Here is an 18,343-nt window from a genome sequence, read left to right as displayed (position 1 = left end):
GCTGCTTTTGCAGTTTCTGCCGAGAACATCGCTTTCAGCTGTGATGCTGCTCCAGAAAGCACCGATCTGAGACACATTTATGTTCACTAAAGCCCAAACGACTCTGAGCACAGCATCTCAGGGCTTGTTGTTCTTTTACTAGATATAAAAGGATCTATCGCTGTGCACAAGATGTGAGAGCTGATGCAGTTTTCTCTTTAAAACAGACAAAAATGGTGGAGAAAATTAAAAACAACTGTGATAAATACAAACTCATTCATCAAATTATTTATATAAATAATCATTATATTAACTGCATGATAAAGTATTGTATTTACAACCCCAAATCAGGTGGAAATTGCAAATTAAAAGAAAGCAGTGATTTGTAAATGTATTTTGACTTGTATTTCAGTGCAAACAGAATGAGCCCAAGATATTTCATATTTTGTTGGTCAAATTCATTTAATTTGTTAATATACATCCATTCCTGCATTTCAGGCCTGCAACACATTCCAAAAAAAGTTGGGGCGGGGTAATTTAGGGTGAGTAATGAGGTAAAACAATTAAATAATGATGTGATGTGAAACAGGTGATGTCAGCAGGTGACTGTAATCATGATTTGGTACAAAATCAGTCTCCAGGAAAGGCCAAGTCTTTGAGGAGTAAAAATAGGCTGAGGATCTCCAGTTTGTCAACAAATGCGTGAGAAAAGTCTTGAAATATTTAAAAAATAATGTTCCTCAAAGAAAGCTAGGAAGGGATTTGAATATTTCACCCTCTACGGTGAATAATATCCTTAAACAATTCAAGGAATCTGGAGGAATTTTGATGTGTAAAGGCCTCAAGCCTAATCTGAACCCCCATGGTCTCTGACCCCTCAGACGGCATCAAGAACGGTCATTCATCTCCAACTGATAGAACCACATGGGCTCAGGATTACTTTGGAAAACCTTCATCAAGCTACAGTACGGATTTACATCCACAAACACCAGTTAAAACTTTACTGTGTAAAAAGGAAGCCTTATGTTAACTGTGTCCAGAAGCGCCGTCGACTTCTCTGGGCTCGGAGGCGTCTGGGATGGACCATCACACAGTGGGAACGGGTATTGTGGTCAGATGAATCAGTATTCCAGGTCTTTTTTGGAAGAAATGGATGCCATGTCCTCCGGGCCAAAGAGGAAAAGGACCATCCAGACTGTTACCAGCAACAAGTCCAAAAGCCAGGGAGTGTCATGGTATGGCGTTGGGTCAGTGCCCTTGGCAAAGGTAACTTACACTTCTGTAATGGAACATTAATGCAGAAAAGTACACTGAGATTTTGGGGGAACATCTGCTGCCTTTGAGACGACGTCTTTTCCAGGGAGATTTCAACAAGACAACACAAAACCACATTCTGCACATATTACAAAGGCGTGGCTGTAGAAGAAGAGGGCGTGTCCCCTCTGTCCCAAATAGAGAATGTGTGGAGGAATTAGAAATGAAAAATATGACAGTGACAACCCCGAACTGTTACACACCTGAAGACCTGTTTACAGGAAGAACGGGACAAAAATAACACCTGAAACACTTCAGCACTTGGTGTCTTCTGAATGGAGACATTATAAAGTGGTAAATGCTTCACTGTCCCAATTTTTTAAAAATATTTTGCAAGAATCAAAATTGAAATGTGTTTATTAAAAAAAAACAATAAAATTAATAAGTGAAACACCAAATAATGTGTTGTTGTATTGTTTTGAGTGCAGTACAGGTCAAATATTATTTACAAATCATTGTTTTCAGTTTTAAATTCAATTTCAACACACCATCCCAACTTTTTCTAATTTGGGGTTGTAATAAATAATATTTTTTTATAAAACTCCAATGTCTCAGAGATTTCCTAGTTAATGTAAACATTAGCTAGTCTTAGCAAACTAACCAGTTAGCAACACTACTGACTGTACAAAGAAAGAAAGAAAGAAAGAAAGAAAGAAAGAAAGAAAGAAAGAAAGAAAGAAAGAAAGAAAGACTCTCTCTGTGACCCTGTTTTGGGTTCTTCTGCTATCTAATTAGCAAGCTACCTTGTTGGTAAAACACCAAGTTAACAAGCTAGTTAGAAAGGTTGTATAGTTTATCACCCCCATATCTTGATCTATACAGAGGTTCGAAATTAATTTACAAACTAGCTAGTTAATAAATTATTTGTTAAAAAGCTAGCTAGTTAGCTCACCCAAGTGACCCATGCACATTTAATTTTTTTATTTGCACATAATGACTTTTTTTTGTGGGCGGCACGGTGGTGTAGTGGTTAGCGCTGTTGCCTCACAGCAAGAAGGTCCGGGTTCGAGCCCCGTGGCCGGCGAGGGCCTTTCTGTGCGGAGTTTGCATGTTCTCCCCATGTCCGCGTGGGTTTCCTCCGGGTGCTCCGGTTTCCCCCACAGTCCAAAGACATGCAGGTTAGGTTAACTGGTGACTCTAAATTGAGCGTAGGTGTGAGTGTGAATGGTTGTCTGTGTCTATGTGTCAGCCCTGTGATGACCTGGCGACTTGTCCAGGGTGAACCCCGCCTTTCGCCCGTAGTCAGCTGGGATAGGATCCAGCTCGCCTGCGACCCTGTAGAACAGGATAAAGCGGCTACAGATAATGAGAGGAGATGAGACTTTTTTTTGTACTTTACTCAGATAGCTAATTAACAACCTATTTTATTAGCAAGATGCCTATTTAACAAGCTAATAGTTAAAAACTAAGATAAGAATTGAGTTTATTACTCCATGAATATACTAGCTAGTTACAAATATTTGTTAGCTATCTAGTTAGCAACACAACTGGGCCAAGAGTACATCATTCATCAAAATTTAGGTTTAATTTGTTTACCTGTAAATAACAACTGGAACTTTTTTAGATTATACAAGATAATTAATTATTTATGTTGTTAGTAAAATCCTAGATGCTAATAGGTAGAAAAATAGCAAGCAAAAAATAAATCACAAAATAAATTGATACAGTATATTATTAGCAGGAGAGTTTGTTAGCAAGCCATATAGTTAGAAATCCAGCTGATTCTCTACATGCAGCTTCTAAGTTATTAATTTATTTTGTTTGCTAAGTACTTAACTGCCAGTTAGCAAGCTAATATGAATCTTTACAGATTGTGGGTGGGTTGTAGAATTGTGTACATTTTCAAATAAATCAGGTGGAGTGTGTTGTGAACAAGGGTAGCATTAGGACCCAGAGCTGTACTGCATACTGACTTCCTCAGGTCAAAATGTCTGTTAGTTTTAAACCACAACACTATAAAATGACCTGCATTACAATCTACATCATCAGTTATAACTAGACTGCATTTCCGCAGAGAAAATGCAAAGTGTGCTTGCTGAGCTGTAGCAGAACAGCTATCATGCTAGCATGCTAAAAGCTAGCATGCCAACATACTAATGTCAACATGCTAATGTCAACATGCTAACAACTAGCATGCTAACAGTTAGCATACTAACATGCTAACAGCATACTAAGATGCTAAAAGCTAGCATGTTAACATGTTAATGCTAACATGCTTATAGATAGCATGCTAACAGCTAGCATTCTAACATGCTAATGATTAGCATGCTATTTGTTAAAATTCTAACACTTTAAGGCTAATATGCTGACAGCTATCATGCTAACAACTAACAGGCTAACATGCTAATGGATAGTATGTTAACTTTTAGCATGCTAACACGCTGAGGGTGACATGCTAACAGCTAACATGCTAACAGTTAGCATGCTAACATGCTCAGGCGAACTCGCTAACAGCAAACATGCGAACTCTGCATGCTACCATGCTAATCCTAACATGTTAACAGCTCTCATGATAACATGCTAATGGTGAACATGCTAACAACTCGCGAGCTAACAGCAGGCATGATATCGTAATGGGTAACATGCTAACAGCTAGCATGTTAACACTTGAATGCTTATATGCTAATTGCTATCGTGTGCGCGTGTAAGTATTCCTAATAAAGTGGCCATTGAGTTGAAGTTGATTTGCTGTCAAAGTCTCAGATGAGCAGATCCTTGCCAAATGCATCATCACCTATGGGGGAAGGGAGGAACGACTCAGTCAAGCTTCCATTGATTAGCGGCAAAATGGAGAAAAACTGGACGGATGAAAGGCGAGAGAAAGGCGAGTGCGGGTCAGAACCGATATCATGTGTGTGATGGTGATTTGGCCTGAGGTGCCGTATGAAGTTTGGTGGATGTGTGGTGAAGTGTTACTGAGCAAAACTCCATTCATTTGAATGGGGCCAAAAATCAATGCAAGCCTATGGAGGAAAAAGGGATGAGCAAAAAGAAAGGAAAAATATGAGTGCGGGTCAGAACCGATTGCATGTATGTGTCGGGGGAGTTGGCCTGAAGTATCACATGAGGTTTGGTGCATCTGCGATGGAGCGTGTCCGAGTAGGACGATTTGATTCATGAGCCCTATTCATTCTCTACGGGAAAAAAACAAAAGAAAAACGACAAGAACAAGAGAACGGGCACGTTGATCCAAAAGCTGTATACAAGCACACCACACCACTTCAGGCCAGACGTCTCAGAGTTGGAACGGTGTCTATCTCGAACGCTCTAGGAGGAGGAGTGGATCCAAAAAACATGTCGGAATAAGGCAGAATAAGTAAACTTAAGAAGAACAATAGTGTGCTTGCCTTCGGCTGCTGTGTGCTTGAGCAAGCACGCTAATTATTAATTATTGTCACATTTTAATGACTAACATCTAATCCTTAATAAAGTAGCATGTTTTTCTCTTTAGCATCCTGACTGCTTTCAGCCAATAAGAACACAGTCTTCTGGAAATATTCTAATGAGAAACTATCTTGAAAGATATAATTGAATAACATTATGTTCAGATCCTGTTCATCGAGTGTGTTTTACCTGGTCGTGTTTCTCAGCTCACTCTTCAGCACCAGATGGCGAGTGAGTAATGGAGCTGGAAATATTCCGACGCATTTCTGCACGACGGAACGGGAATATCTCGAGTCAGGCATGTTGTGAGAGGTGTGACATTATAAACAGGTGGAGAGTTTAGTGAGATACGATATGATGGTGCTTCCTGAACACCATGTTTTGTGGTTTTATATGGAGAGAACTTTACCGTGATATAAAACTAACACTAATGTTTACACTATACTGCTAAAAATTCTGAAAAAAAATCAGGGATAGAAAATACAGACTGAAGAAGTTCTTTAAATATAAAAGCAAAAGACGATTTAAAGCTGAAAATATTTCAAGTATTGATTATGGAAACCCTTCAGTGTTCGATCGCAAATAACTGGGTCGTGAGCGACAGTCGGGATCAGTTTCTCCTACACCATTGTTGACAGTGTTGATATCGTAAGTCCCACCCCTTCTTCATTATGATTGGTTGGTGAAAGAGAAGTGACATCGACAAACTCGGCAGAAAGCCATACTATTGCAAATCCCATAGATCCGATTTTTTTAAAAAATCCCACGAAGTTATGATGTGGAACTTGTACACCCCCCAAAAATATGTTGTATCTGTTGGGATTATCTACTAACTGTGAAAGTATCAGGTGAAATTTCGCTGTCTTTTAAAAGATCGAAATTCTGCCTAACCTGTCAGAAACGGACTACAACCAAACTGTCTAGTCAGAGTCGCTCATATTACGTCAGCAGTAGGCTTGATAAGTTTTGTTCTTCATACTAGCCCTTATGAGTGCTGACAGCTCTCCCTGTGAATAGCGGCAGTTGACTACATGCCCTGATCTGTAATGGTTATCCCCACGAGGGATGCATTTCTTATTGGTACAGAAATATTCCACCAACCACACTACACAAATGGGCATGTTGATGTAGGCTACTCGCCGGCCGCTACCTGCTACAGATTTGGAAAGGCGCTAGACTTGCGGTGACATCACATACGCGACGTCGGGCCCGTGTAGTCTTTGATCAGCTTATTAAAAAACATTCAAAACAATTCAAATCAGTGGAAAAAATAAAGTATGATCACCAGGATCGATAGAGCTGCCCGACATGCACAACATATGGAAGCCATTGTCTTAACTTTGAAGTGTAACCCGAAATGTAATTTTTTGAAAATATATTCCCATTCATTTTGCCATAGAGGTTGGAACGCATCCAGTAGGGGGTGATGATACTACATTCCCTCCCTATTATCACATTAATCACTGGTTTAATTTAACAAAATGTCTTCCACACTTCTTATTCAGCAGCACAGAGAATAGCACTTGATCCAGCACACACTCTTCTTTTCCAGGTTATTGTTATATATCGTGATGAGACAGTTACTCAAGTGAAGCTAAACAAAGCCACGAGACTCTAAATCAGCGCTGGGCTTAACACTGCTCCTAACAACACTGCTCCAAACACTGCTCCTAACAACACTACTCCTAACAACACTGCTCTAAACACTGCTCCTAACAACACTGCTCCAAACACTGCTCCTAACAACACTGCTCCTAACAACACTACTCCTAACAACACTGCTCTAAACACTGCTCCTAACAACACTGCTCCAAACACTGCTCCTAACAACACTGCTCCTAACAACACTGCTCCTAACAACACTGCTCTAAACACTGCTCCTAACAACACTGCTCCAAACACTGCTCCTAACAACACTGCTCCTAACAACACTACTCCTAACAACACTGCTCTAAACACTGCTCCTATTATCACATTAATCACTGGTTTAATTTAACAAAATGTCTTCCACACTTCTTATTCAGCAGCACAGAGAATAGCACTTGATCCAGCACACACTCTTCTTTTCCAGGTTATTGTTATATATCGTGATGAGACAGTTACTCAAGTGAAGCTAAACAAAGCCACGAGACTCTAAATCAGCGCTGGGCTTAACACTGCTCCTAACAACACTGCTCCAAACACTGCTCCTAACAACACTACTCCTAACAACACTGCTCTAAACACTGCTCCTAACAACACTGCTCCAAACACTGCTCCTAACAACACTGCTCCTAACAACACTACTCCTAACAACACTGCTCTAAACACTGCTCCTAACAACACTGCTCCAAACACTGCTCCTAACAACACTGCTCCTAACAACACTGCTCCTAACAACACTGCTCTAAACACTGCTCCTAACAACACTGCTCCAAACACTGCTCCTAACAACACTGCTCCTAACAACACTACTCCTAACAACACTGCTCTAAACACTGCTCCTATTATCACATTAATCACTGGTTTAATTTAACAAAATGTCTTCCACACTTCTTATTCAGCAGCACAGAGAATAGCACTTGATCCAGCACACACTCTTCTTTTCCAGGTTATTGTTATATATCGTGATGAGACAGTTACTCAAGTGAAGCTAAACAAAGCCACGAGACTCTAAATCAGCGCTGGGCTTAACACTGCTCCTAACAACACTGCTCCAAACACTGCTCCTAACAACACTGCTCCTAACAACACTACTCCTAACAACACTGCTCTAAACACTGCTCCTAACAACACTGCTCCAAACACTGCTCCTAACAACACTACTCCTAACAACACTGCTCTAAACACTGCTCCTAACAACACTGCTCCAAACACTGCTCCTAACAACACTGCTCCTAACAACACTACTCCTAACAACACTGCTCTAAACACTGCTCCTAAGAACACTGCTCCAAACACTGCTCCTAACAACACTGCTCCTAACAACACTACTCCTAACAACACTGCTCTAAACACTGCTCCTAACAACACTGCTCCAAACACTGCTCCTAACAACACTGCTCCTAACAACACTACTCCTAACAACACTGCTCTAAACACTGCTCCTAACAACACTGCTCCAAACACTGCTCCTAACAACACTGCTCCTAACAACACTACTCCTAAGAACACTGCTCCTAACAACACTGCTCCTAACAACACTGCTCCAAACACTGTGTCTAACAGCACTGCTCTTAACACTGCTCCAAACACTGCTCCTAACAATACTGCTCCAAACACTTCTCCTAACAATACTGCTCCAAACACTGCTCCTAACAACACTGCTCCAAACACTGCTCCAAACACTGTTCCTAACAACACTGCTCCTAACAACACTGCTCCAAACACTGCTCCTAACAACACTGCTCCAAACACTGTTTCTAACAACACTGCTCCTAACACTGCTCCTAACAATACTGCTCCAAACACTGCTCCTAACAATACTGCTCCAAACACTGCTCCTAACAACACTGCTCCAAACACTGCTCCTAACAACACTGCTCCTGACAACACTGCTCCAAACACTGCTCCTAACAACACTACTCCAAACACTGCTCCTAACAACACTGCTCCTAACACTGCTCCTAACAACACTGCTCCTAACAACACTGCTTGAAACACTGCTCCAAATACTGTTCCTAACAACACCGCTCCTAACACTGCTCCAAACACTGCTCCTAAAAACACTGCTCCTAACAACACTGTTCCTAATACTGCTCCTAACAACACTGCTCCTAACAACACTGCTCCCACCACTGCTCGAAACACTGCTCCTAACAACACTGTTCCTAATACTGCTCCTAACAACACTGCTCCTAACAACACTGCTCCCACCACTGCTCGAAACACTGCTCCTAATAACACTGCTCCTAACACTGCTCCTAATACTGCTCCTAACAACACTGCTCCTAACAACACTGCTCAAAACACTGCTCCTAACACTGCTCCTAACAACAATGCTCCTAACAACACTGCTCCTAACACTGCTCCTAACAACACTGCTCCTAACACTGCTCCTAACAACCCTGTTCCTAACACTGCTCCTAACATTGCTCCTAACAACACTGTTCCTAACAACACTGCTCCAAACACTGCTCCTAACAACACTGCTCCTAACAACACTGTTCCTAACACTGCTCCAAACACTGCTCCTAACAACACTGCTCCAAACACTGCTCCTAACAACACTGTTCCTCACAACACTGCTCCAACCACTGCTCCAAACACTGCTCCTAACACTGCTCCAAACATTGCTCCTAACAACACTGCTCCTAACAACACTGCTCCAAACACCACTGCTCCTAACACTGCTCCTAACAACACTGCTCCAAACACTGATCCTAACAACACTGCTCCAAACCCTGCTCCAAACACTGCTCCTAACAACACTGCTCCAAACACTGCTCCAAACACTGCTCCTAACAACACTGCTCCTAACAACACTGCTCCAAACAACACTGCTCCAAACACTGCTCTAAACACTGCTCCAAACACTGCTCCTAACAACACTGCTCCTAACAACACTACTCCTAACAACACTGCTCTAAACACTGCTCCTAACAACACTGCTCCAAACACTGCTCCTAACAACACTGTTCCTAACAACACTGCTCCAACCACTGCTCCAAACACTGCTCCTAACACTGCTCCAAACACTGCTCCAAACATTGCTCCAAACAACACTGCTCCTAACAACACTGCTCCAAACAACACTGCTCCAAACACCACTGCTCCTAACACTGCTCCTAACAACACTGCTCCTAACAACACTGCTCCAAACCCTGCTCCAAACACTGCTCCTAACAACACTGCTCCAAACAACACTGCTCCAAACACTGCTCCAAACACTGCTCCTAACAACACTGCTCCAAACAACACTGCTCCAAACAACACTGCTCCAAACACTGCTCCTAACAACACTGCTCCTAACAACACTGCTCCAAACAACACTGCTCCAAACACTGCTCTAAACACTGCTCCAAACACTGCTCCTAACAACACTGCTCCTAACAACACTACTCCTAACAACACTGCTCTAAACACTGCTCCTAACAACACTGCTCCAAACACTGCTCCTAACAACACTGTTCCTAACAACACTGCTCCAACCACTGCTCCAAACACTGCTCCTAACACTGCTCCAAACATTGCTCCGAACAACACTGCTCCTAACAACACTGCTCCAAACACCACTGCTCCTAACACTGCTCCTAACAACACTGCTCCTAACAACACTGCTCCAAACCCTGCTCCAAACACTGCTCCTAACAACACTGCTCCAAACAACACTGCTCCAAACACTGCTCCAAACACTGCTCCTAACAACACTGCTCCTAACAACACTACTCCTAACAACACTGCTCTAAACACTGCTCCTAACAACACTGCTCCAAACACTGCTCCTAACAACACTGCTCCTAACAACACTACTCCTAACAACACTGCTCCAAACACTGCTCCTAACAACACTGCTCCTAACAACACTGCTCCAAACAACACTGCTCCAAACACTGCTCTAAACACTGCTCCAAACACTGCTCCTAACAACACTGCTCCTAACAACACTACTCCTAACAACACTGCTCTAAACACTGCTCCTAACAACACTGCTCCAAACACTGCTCCTAACAACACTGTTCCTAACAACACTGCTCCAACCACTGCTCCAAACACTGCTCCTAACACTGCTCCAAACATTGCTCCGAACAACACTGCTCCTAACAACACTGCTCCAAACACCACTGCTCCTAACACTGCTCCTAACAACACTGCTCCAAACCCTGCTCCAAACACTGCTCCTAACAACACTGCTCCAAACAACACTGCTCCAAACACTGCTCCAAACACTGCTCCTAACAACACTGCTCCTAACAACACTGCTCCAAACAACACTGCTCCAAACACTGCTCCAAACACTGCTCCTAACAACACTGCTCCTAACAACACTGCTCCAAACACTGCTCCTAACACTGCTCCTAACAACACTGTTCCTAACACTGCTCCAAACTCTGCTCTTCACTTTGAGATCAGACTCGAGTGTAACTAAGACACGCCTCTGTTTTAGACAGACTCCGCCTCTATGTGCGTAACTCACGTATCACCTGAAGAGCACTTAAATCTGTCGTTGTGTCTGAACTCTGAACACGGACTGTGTGAGTGATGTTTGTGACGACTGATTGCTTTATTCAGAGGATTTTCAAGAAAAAAAGGTCAGAAAACATGGAACATATCTGAATATGTAAATGTGATTATTATTCAAGCAGTGACACGTGTCCTGACATCTCCAGTGTGTTACGAGGAATCCATGAAATTAGCAGTCCATACACACACACGCACACACACACACACACCTGGAGCTGATTCATGACACAGTAAGTCTTGGGATTGGCCTCCAGGACACCAGCAGTGTTCGTGTGTGTGTGTGTTTTGTACTAAATAATTCCTCTCCACAGTTCTTTCACATGACGCCACTGTGATAATAACACCACATACAGTGGAGAGAACCAACACACTCCAACCTCTCTCTATCTCTCTCTCCCTCTGTGTGTGTGTCTCTCTCTATCTCTCTCTCCCTCTGTGTGTGTGTCTCTCTCTCTCTCTCTCTTTCTGTCTCTCTCTCTCTGTACCACTATCTGTGTGTGTGTGTGTGTGTGTGTGTGTGTGTGTGTGTGTGTGTGTGTACACCACTATCTCTGTGTGTGTCTGTCTCTCTCTCTCTCTTGCTCTGTGTGTGTGTCTCTCTCTCTCTTGCTCTCTCTGTCTCTGTCTCCCTTTCTTTCTTTCTGTGTGTGTGTGTGTGTGTACACCACTATCTCTGTGTGTGTCTGTCTCTCTCTCTCTCTCTCTTGCTCTGTGTGTGTCTCTCTCTCTTGCTCTCTCTGTCTCTGTCTCCCTTTCTTTCTGTCTCTGTGTGTGTGTGTGTGTGTGTGTGTGTGTGTGTGTGTCTCTCTCTCTTGCTCTCTCTGTCTCTGTCTCACTTTCTTTCTGTCTCTCTGTGTGTGTGTGTGTGTGTGTGTGTGTGTGTGTCTGTCTCTCTCTTGCTCTGTGTGTGTCTCTCTCTCTTGCTCTCTCTGTCTCCCTTTCTGTCTTTGTGTGTGTGTGTGTGTGTGTGTGTGTGTCTCTCTCTCTCTCTCTCTGATGTTATGGTAACAGATCTGTGACTCTTTAATGTTAATATAAAATGATTATGTTTATATTCTGTAGTTCTGTGACGTCATTAGCAGTGTAACTTGATCAGAAGTCCATATGACAAGGTCTCATCCCCCGCTCCATGGCCCCAGCCTCGCTCTTGTCTCCCTGACATGATTCTCTCATCATCTTGTCCCTGTCTCACACTCACACTGAAACTGAAATCCGCTGAGTTCCAGGAGGCAAATATTCATTAGTCAGGAGAAAAATTTGCGAATGGCGATATTTCGAGTCCCTTATGAGTGCACACTTCATTAATTCACTCGCTAGAACACTTCCTCTCGGGCGGGTCTCACACGGACTGTTCGAGGAGCTGATTATGGATGAAGAAGTAAACTCTTCAGATCTGGAAATGTGATGAGAGTCAAATGATCCTGCTTCTGAGCTCTTTTATTTAAAAAAAAAGAAATGCACTGCTTTAATTTACAACATGAAGCTGCAGATCAGTGTAACACACACACACACACACACACACACACACACTCTGATCTTTCTGAGACAAAATACACACATCTGCAGCTTCACTGCTGAATCACTGGAGGTAATTCATTCTATTACAGTACATTTGTCCTGAAGCATCATTACGTCTCATATTCATATTAATCTCATCTCAAGAATTCAGAAAATTTCACTCATTGTTTATTTAATACAGTAATAAGTAAGGATGTGTGTGTGTGTACAAGTGTGAGGAAGCTGAGTCACTGTTCCCACCCTGGAGTTTACTTTAATGGCATTCAGTAGACGCTCTTATCCAGAGTGACATACAACACACCCAGAGCAGCCTGGAGAGCAGGTGGGGTTAGGTTCCTTGCTCAAGGGCACTTCAGCCATTCCTGCTCATCCAGGGAATCAAACCAGCGACTTTTTGGTCCCAAAGCTGCTTCTCTAACCATTAGGCCATGGCTTTTCCGTGTTTATTTTGCGAAGTCTTGCCATCGTTCCTGTCTGCAGCTCTGAGGTGTTGATTTCATGTCTTACTGCTGGAGTCCTGGACTGTTCACGTGTTCGCTAGGTTTTGTTTCCTCCTTTGCATTTGTTCTCTGTTCTTAATGCCTTCTGACCAATCACAATCCAGAACTCAGCAGGATAAATAACTGTACAGTATTTACGCAGGATGAGAGCAGATCGTGGAGTTTGTGGAGTGTTGGTTTTGACTTGTGAAAGTGTCAACAGTAACACCGTGGTGATGAAGCTGTGTGTATTTACAGTGTAAGAGATTCTGGACACAATGAAGAAAAAGATAACGAGGCGCGAGTGTTGGACGGTGAGTCAGACTGCTGTTTCTCTGCACTTCTCACTAATCACAGGTTCCTGCAGAGACGAAAAAGACATCCAACGTTTTCTTTTCACTTTAGCACAATACCGCGAGGTGACGAATCAGAGACAAACATCACAAACAATTCACACGTTGACTCATAATTACTGTCGGTTTATATTTGTGTTGCGTCAGAAATAAAGAACGGCATTTTCATGGAGCAGAAGCAGAACTGAGTCACTGCATTGCTGAGAAAGTGGCATTAAAATATTAATTATTCTGTAAATCACTGAAACAAACAGCTGAACTCACTGATATGTGGCTGTCCGAGTGGGCGTGGCCTAACACTCTAATGAGCACCCTCCCTTCACAGCTTCACTTTCACTCGCTAGATTAGCTTTCACTTTGTAGGCTAGCTTTCTCTCTTTTACTCTGTTAGCTTTCTCTCTCTCTCTCATTTGCTAGGTTAGCTTTCTTTCTCGCTAGGTTAGCTTTTTCTCTCTCTTGTTAGATTAGCTTTCTCTCTATTACTAGGTTAGCTTTCACTCACTAGATTAGCTTTCTCTCTCACTGGGTTACTTCTCTCTCTCTCTCTCTCTCTCTCACTAGGTTAGCTTTCTCTCTCTCTTGCTAGGTTAGCTTTCACTCACTTGGTGGGCGGAGTGAGTGACATCAATCTTCTGATTGCTGAGGGTGGAGCTTGAGCACTCTTTATCCCATATTAGACCCACCCACTTTCCACTGTACAGGAGGGAAACTGTGCTGAGCTTTATTGACTTTTATTGAGGAGTTTTATTGAGGATTGTGAAACAGATTTCAGTTGAATAAAGATTTCTGTAATGTTCTGCACTCATAACGATCAACTGAGAGACAGAATCGCTTTAGATTTTGATCTGTGATGAAATAAGTGAGAAAAGAATCTGTTCTTCCCAAAGCCCAGCAGGAAACGATGTCCGTGAGAGCTCTGGTGCGAATCGTGATCCGGATGCAGCTGTATAACACGAGTGATGATGGACCAGAGAATCCGTGGAGGTGAAACATGCAGGAGGAGGAGATGTGACTGATCATGTTCTGAGTTTTCATCACAGAGTTCCTCTTCACGCTCTGCATCTTAAAACATGCTGATCTGCTTTAACATTGAAACACGTTTAAAATAAAGACAGAAATCTATAAAACTGCCTGTTCAGTAAGCAGAATGATGCAATAAACTGTGTGGAGATGAGCTCCAGCCTCTCAGATGGACTATTTATATGTTTTTATATTATTTCCTTGTGGGAGTTTCTCCTTCAGCCACTTCTTCACACATGGATCGTTCTCTTAGCTGTATTGATTTTGGAAGCTTTGAAGAAGCCAGATTCTCCTCTCACTCTCGTTCTTCCTCTCTTACTCACTTCCTCTTCCTCTCTCTCTCTCTCTCTCTCTCTCTGTGTGTTTAATGTTCTAACAGTCCATTTTACTGGAGTCATATTGTCAAAACATAACACAAAACTTTCAATGAAAAGTCTCTGAATCTATCTATCTATCTATCTATCTATCTATCTATCTATCTATCTATGCAAATAGTTAAGAATACATTATCACACACTTACTGTAAGGATGTCACATGTTTATTGAATGTCTGTGGGTGGAGTCTCCAGTTGGAAATTTATTTAGAATTAAACTGATGCCAGATTTACCTAAATGTGGATATCAAATATTTACTGTTGATTCTTTTTCCTCCATAAACAGAAAATGCGCAACATAAAATTTCTGTGCAGGACACAAAATGGATTAGTATTCCTATTCATAAAACATTTCGTTGCTAGGACGACCTTGCTGGCGTAAAACTGAAAAACAGAGTATTGTGTGATTCAGTAAAACACTCAGCGGCACTCAGACGGAGGTAAAGGTTTCTCTGTGGCTTTGTCTGAGGAAGAACACACACAGAGTTATTTCATACGCTGCCCTGCCAAAAAAAAAGTCACACACGCTAATATTTCGTTGCTCCGCCTTTAGCTTTGATTACAGCACTCATTTTCCATGGCAGTGTTTCGATAAACTTCTGCAACGTCACAACATTTATTTCAGTCCAGAGTTGGAATAATTTTTCACCAAGAGCTTGTGTTGAGGACGGGAGAGTCGAACCACTGCACAAAGTCTTCTTCAGCATCCCAAAGACTCTCAGTGGGGTTAAGGTCAGAACTCTGTGGTGTGTAAAATGATTCCTCATGCTCCCTGAACTACTCTTTCACTGTCAGTGAAGAAAAACCCCATTGATGTGAACCTGGTCATTCAGTACATTCAGGTCGTCAGCTGACTTCATTTTATTGCCCCATAACGTTGCTGAATCTTGATCTGACCAACAGAACCAACCCCAGATCATCACACTGCCTCCAGAGGCTTGTACAGTGGACACTATGCATGATGGGGCGGAGCTTCATGGGCTTCCCTTTTTACCCTGACACGCCCATCACTCAGGAATAGGGTCAATCTGGATTCATCAGACCACATGACCTTTCTCTGTTGCTCCAGAGTCCAATCTTTATGCTCCCAAGCAAACTGAAGCCTTTTCTCCAGATTAGTTTCACTAATGAGTGGGTTTCTTATGGATACACAGCTGTTTAGTCCCAATCCTGTGAGTTCTTGTCACACCGTGAGTGGAAATGATCTTAATTTCACTATTAAACACAGCCGCGAGTTCTACTGTTGATTTTTTTTTTAATGATTCAACTTCACTAAGCATTTAAGTGATCTCTAATCATGGTCACTTACTTACTTACTGCCTATTATTCCTGCTGGCATGTAGGGCAGCAACAAAGGACGACCACTTGTGTCTGTCCTGGGCCAATTTCTGTACTGTGCCCAAATTGTGATTCAAGGTCTTCATTTCTGACTCTACCATGCGTTGCCAGGTGTTCTTGGGTCGCCCTCTCTTACACCGTCCTCCTGGTGTCCAGCGTAGAGCAGTGTGTGTGATGTTATCTTGCTCTCTTCAAAGGATGGGCCCGATCCATCTCCATCTCCTTCACATGATGATGGGTTCCATGCTATCCTGGTTACACTGAGTGAGTAGTTCTTGGTTAGAGATGGTTCTTGGCCAGAAGATGCGTAGAAGTCGATGGAGATTCTTGGTGTGGAATGCTGAGAGTTTGGAAATGTCATACTCAGTCATCCTCCAGCATTTGATCATGGTCAGTCAGAATCTTTTTACAACCACATTTCTTCTATGAAGTTGATGGTTCATCTCTATCCTTCTAGGGTTTAATAATGTGTTGGTCAGTTCTTAACCCAATTCCACTCATTTCAGCTCAGATCTCCTTAGTTGTTTTCTTTGCTTGATGTAGGACAATAATTTAACCTTCTGAAACACAGTAGCAGCTTTTCCATGAGCACGTGTTAGGATACACCTTCTGACATGTTTGTGTAAGACATGTGAAGCTACTCACTACATCAGTTTGGGTTAATAGACTTGTTGCAGCTGAAACTCATTAATCACTGCAGTAATTATCCAATCAAAAGCTCTTAAGTATTTACTTATTTAAATTCAAATGGTGACCTTTTTTTTTGGCTGGGCAGTGCATAATAAGAAATTAACAATTGTGTTGTAAATAGTGAAGATCCTTTTTTTTTTAAAGTGATGTGCAATAAAGTGGAATAATGCAGGGGAAAGTATCGAACACACAAACTGAACTGTGTTTAACTCTTGGTGAAGAAGTTTTTGATTGCAGTAACAGCTTCCTGTCTGACAAACGTAATCTCTCATTGTGTTTCCCCCAATCTACATTTCTACACAGTCTGAAAAAATGTACATTGTGAAATAATTTATGATAATAATCAACATTTTGAAATGATTTACCTGAAATGAACTTAATATGAAAAACTGAATTATACTGAAAATCCATGAGACGTTAAAATAATGCTTTTGTTTAACTCTTTAATGTTGTATCACGTGAACAATTTAAACACAGATTTAAAATGAAAAATGCACATGATGAAATCTCATTTTTATTTACATTTATTTTTATTTTTAGTCATTGATGCACAAGCATGGTGAATTCTGAAGGAGAATTTGTCCAATCAATGCAAAATAAATCTCACTTTTTAGGATCAACTCCATCATGGCCTTAAACACGCTCAGGTTTGTACATCTGCAGTCAAAAATAATGACTAATGTGCTTCAAAAGCCATGGCTAACACACACACACAACACACACACACACACACACACACACACTCTCACTCTTGCTCTCTGCGGTTAATAACTTCACACAGTTTCACATCCTCACAGCAGTTTTAACCTTCAGTCTGAGTGTGTGTGTGTGTGTGTGTGTGTGTGTGTGTGTGTGTGTGTGTGTGTGTGTGTGTGTGTGTGTGCGTGTGTGTGTGTGTCAGAGACTCTTCAGATGCCAGGAGGCGATAATAAGCAGTCAAAGCCCGTTATTACCCACAATGCTCCAGTGCAGAATGTGGAGGAGCTCGGCTATGTGCTGTTCTGTTCCTCACTCAGAGACACAGAGTGACAGAGCGGGACTGAGACGAGAGAACGGGAACGTAAAAACGTAAAATCAGATGAAGGATAATGGAGTAAAACGGTCCACTGAGTGATTTATAAAGATTCATAAAACTGAAAACATGCAGGAGGAGAAGGAACAGTGAACTGACACGGAGCTGAACATGTGCGAATGAAAGAAAAGAGAGATACTGGGAATGAGGCCACGCCTCCTTCACTGAGCCTGACAGATAAATAAACCACGCCTCCTTCACTGTGACTGAGATGCCACACCTCCTTCTCTGAGACTCAGAAGCCACACCTCCTCCACTGAGACTGACAGAGAGGCCACACCTCCTCCACTGAGACTGACAGAAGCCACACCTCCTTCACTGAAACTGACAGGCCATGCCTCTTTCACTGTGACAGAAAAGCCACGCCTCCTTCACTGAGACTGACAGAAGCCACACCTCCTTCACTGAAACTGACAGGCCATGCCTCTTTCACTGTGACAGAAAAGCCACGCCTCCTTCACTGAGACTGACAGAAGCCATGCTTCCTTCACTGAAACTGACAGAGAGGCCACATCTGAAGCAGTGAACACACACATGCACACACGTGAGCAATGAGCACACACACACATATCCAGAGCAGTGGGCAGCCATGCTAATAGCGCCCAGGAAGCAGTTGGGAGTCAGAGGCCTCGCTTAAGGGCACCTCAGCCCAAGGCCGTC

Source organism: Neoarius graeffei, chromosome 11 (assembly GCF_027579695.1).
Source record: "Neoarius graeffei isolate fNeoGra1 chromosome 11, fNeoGra1.pri, whole genome shotgun sequence".
Classification (NCBI taxonomy): Eukaryota; Metazoa; Chordata; class Actinopteri; order Siluriformes; family Ariidae; genus Neoarius; species Neoarius graeffei.
The sequence above is the reverse complement of the archived record's forward strand: the minus strand, read 5'-3'. Positions refer to the sequence as shown.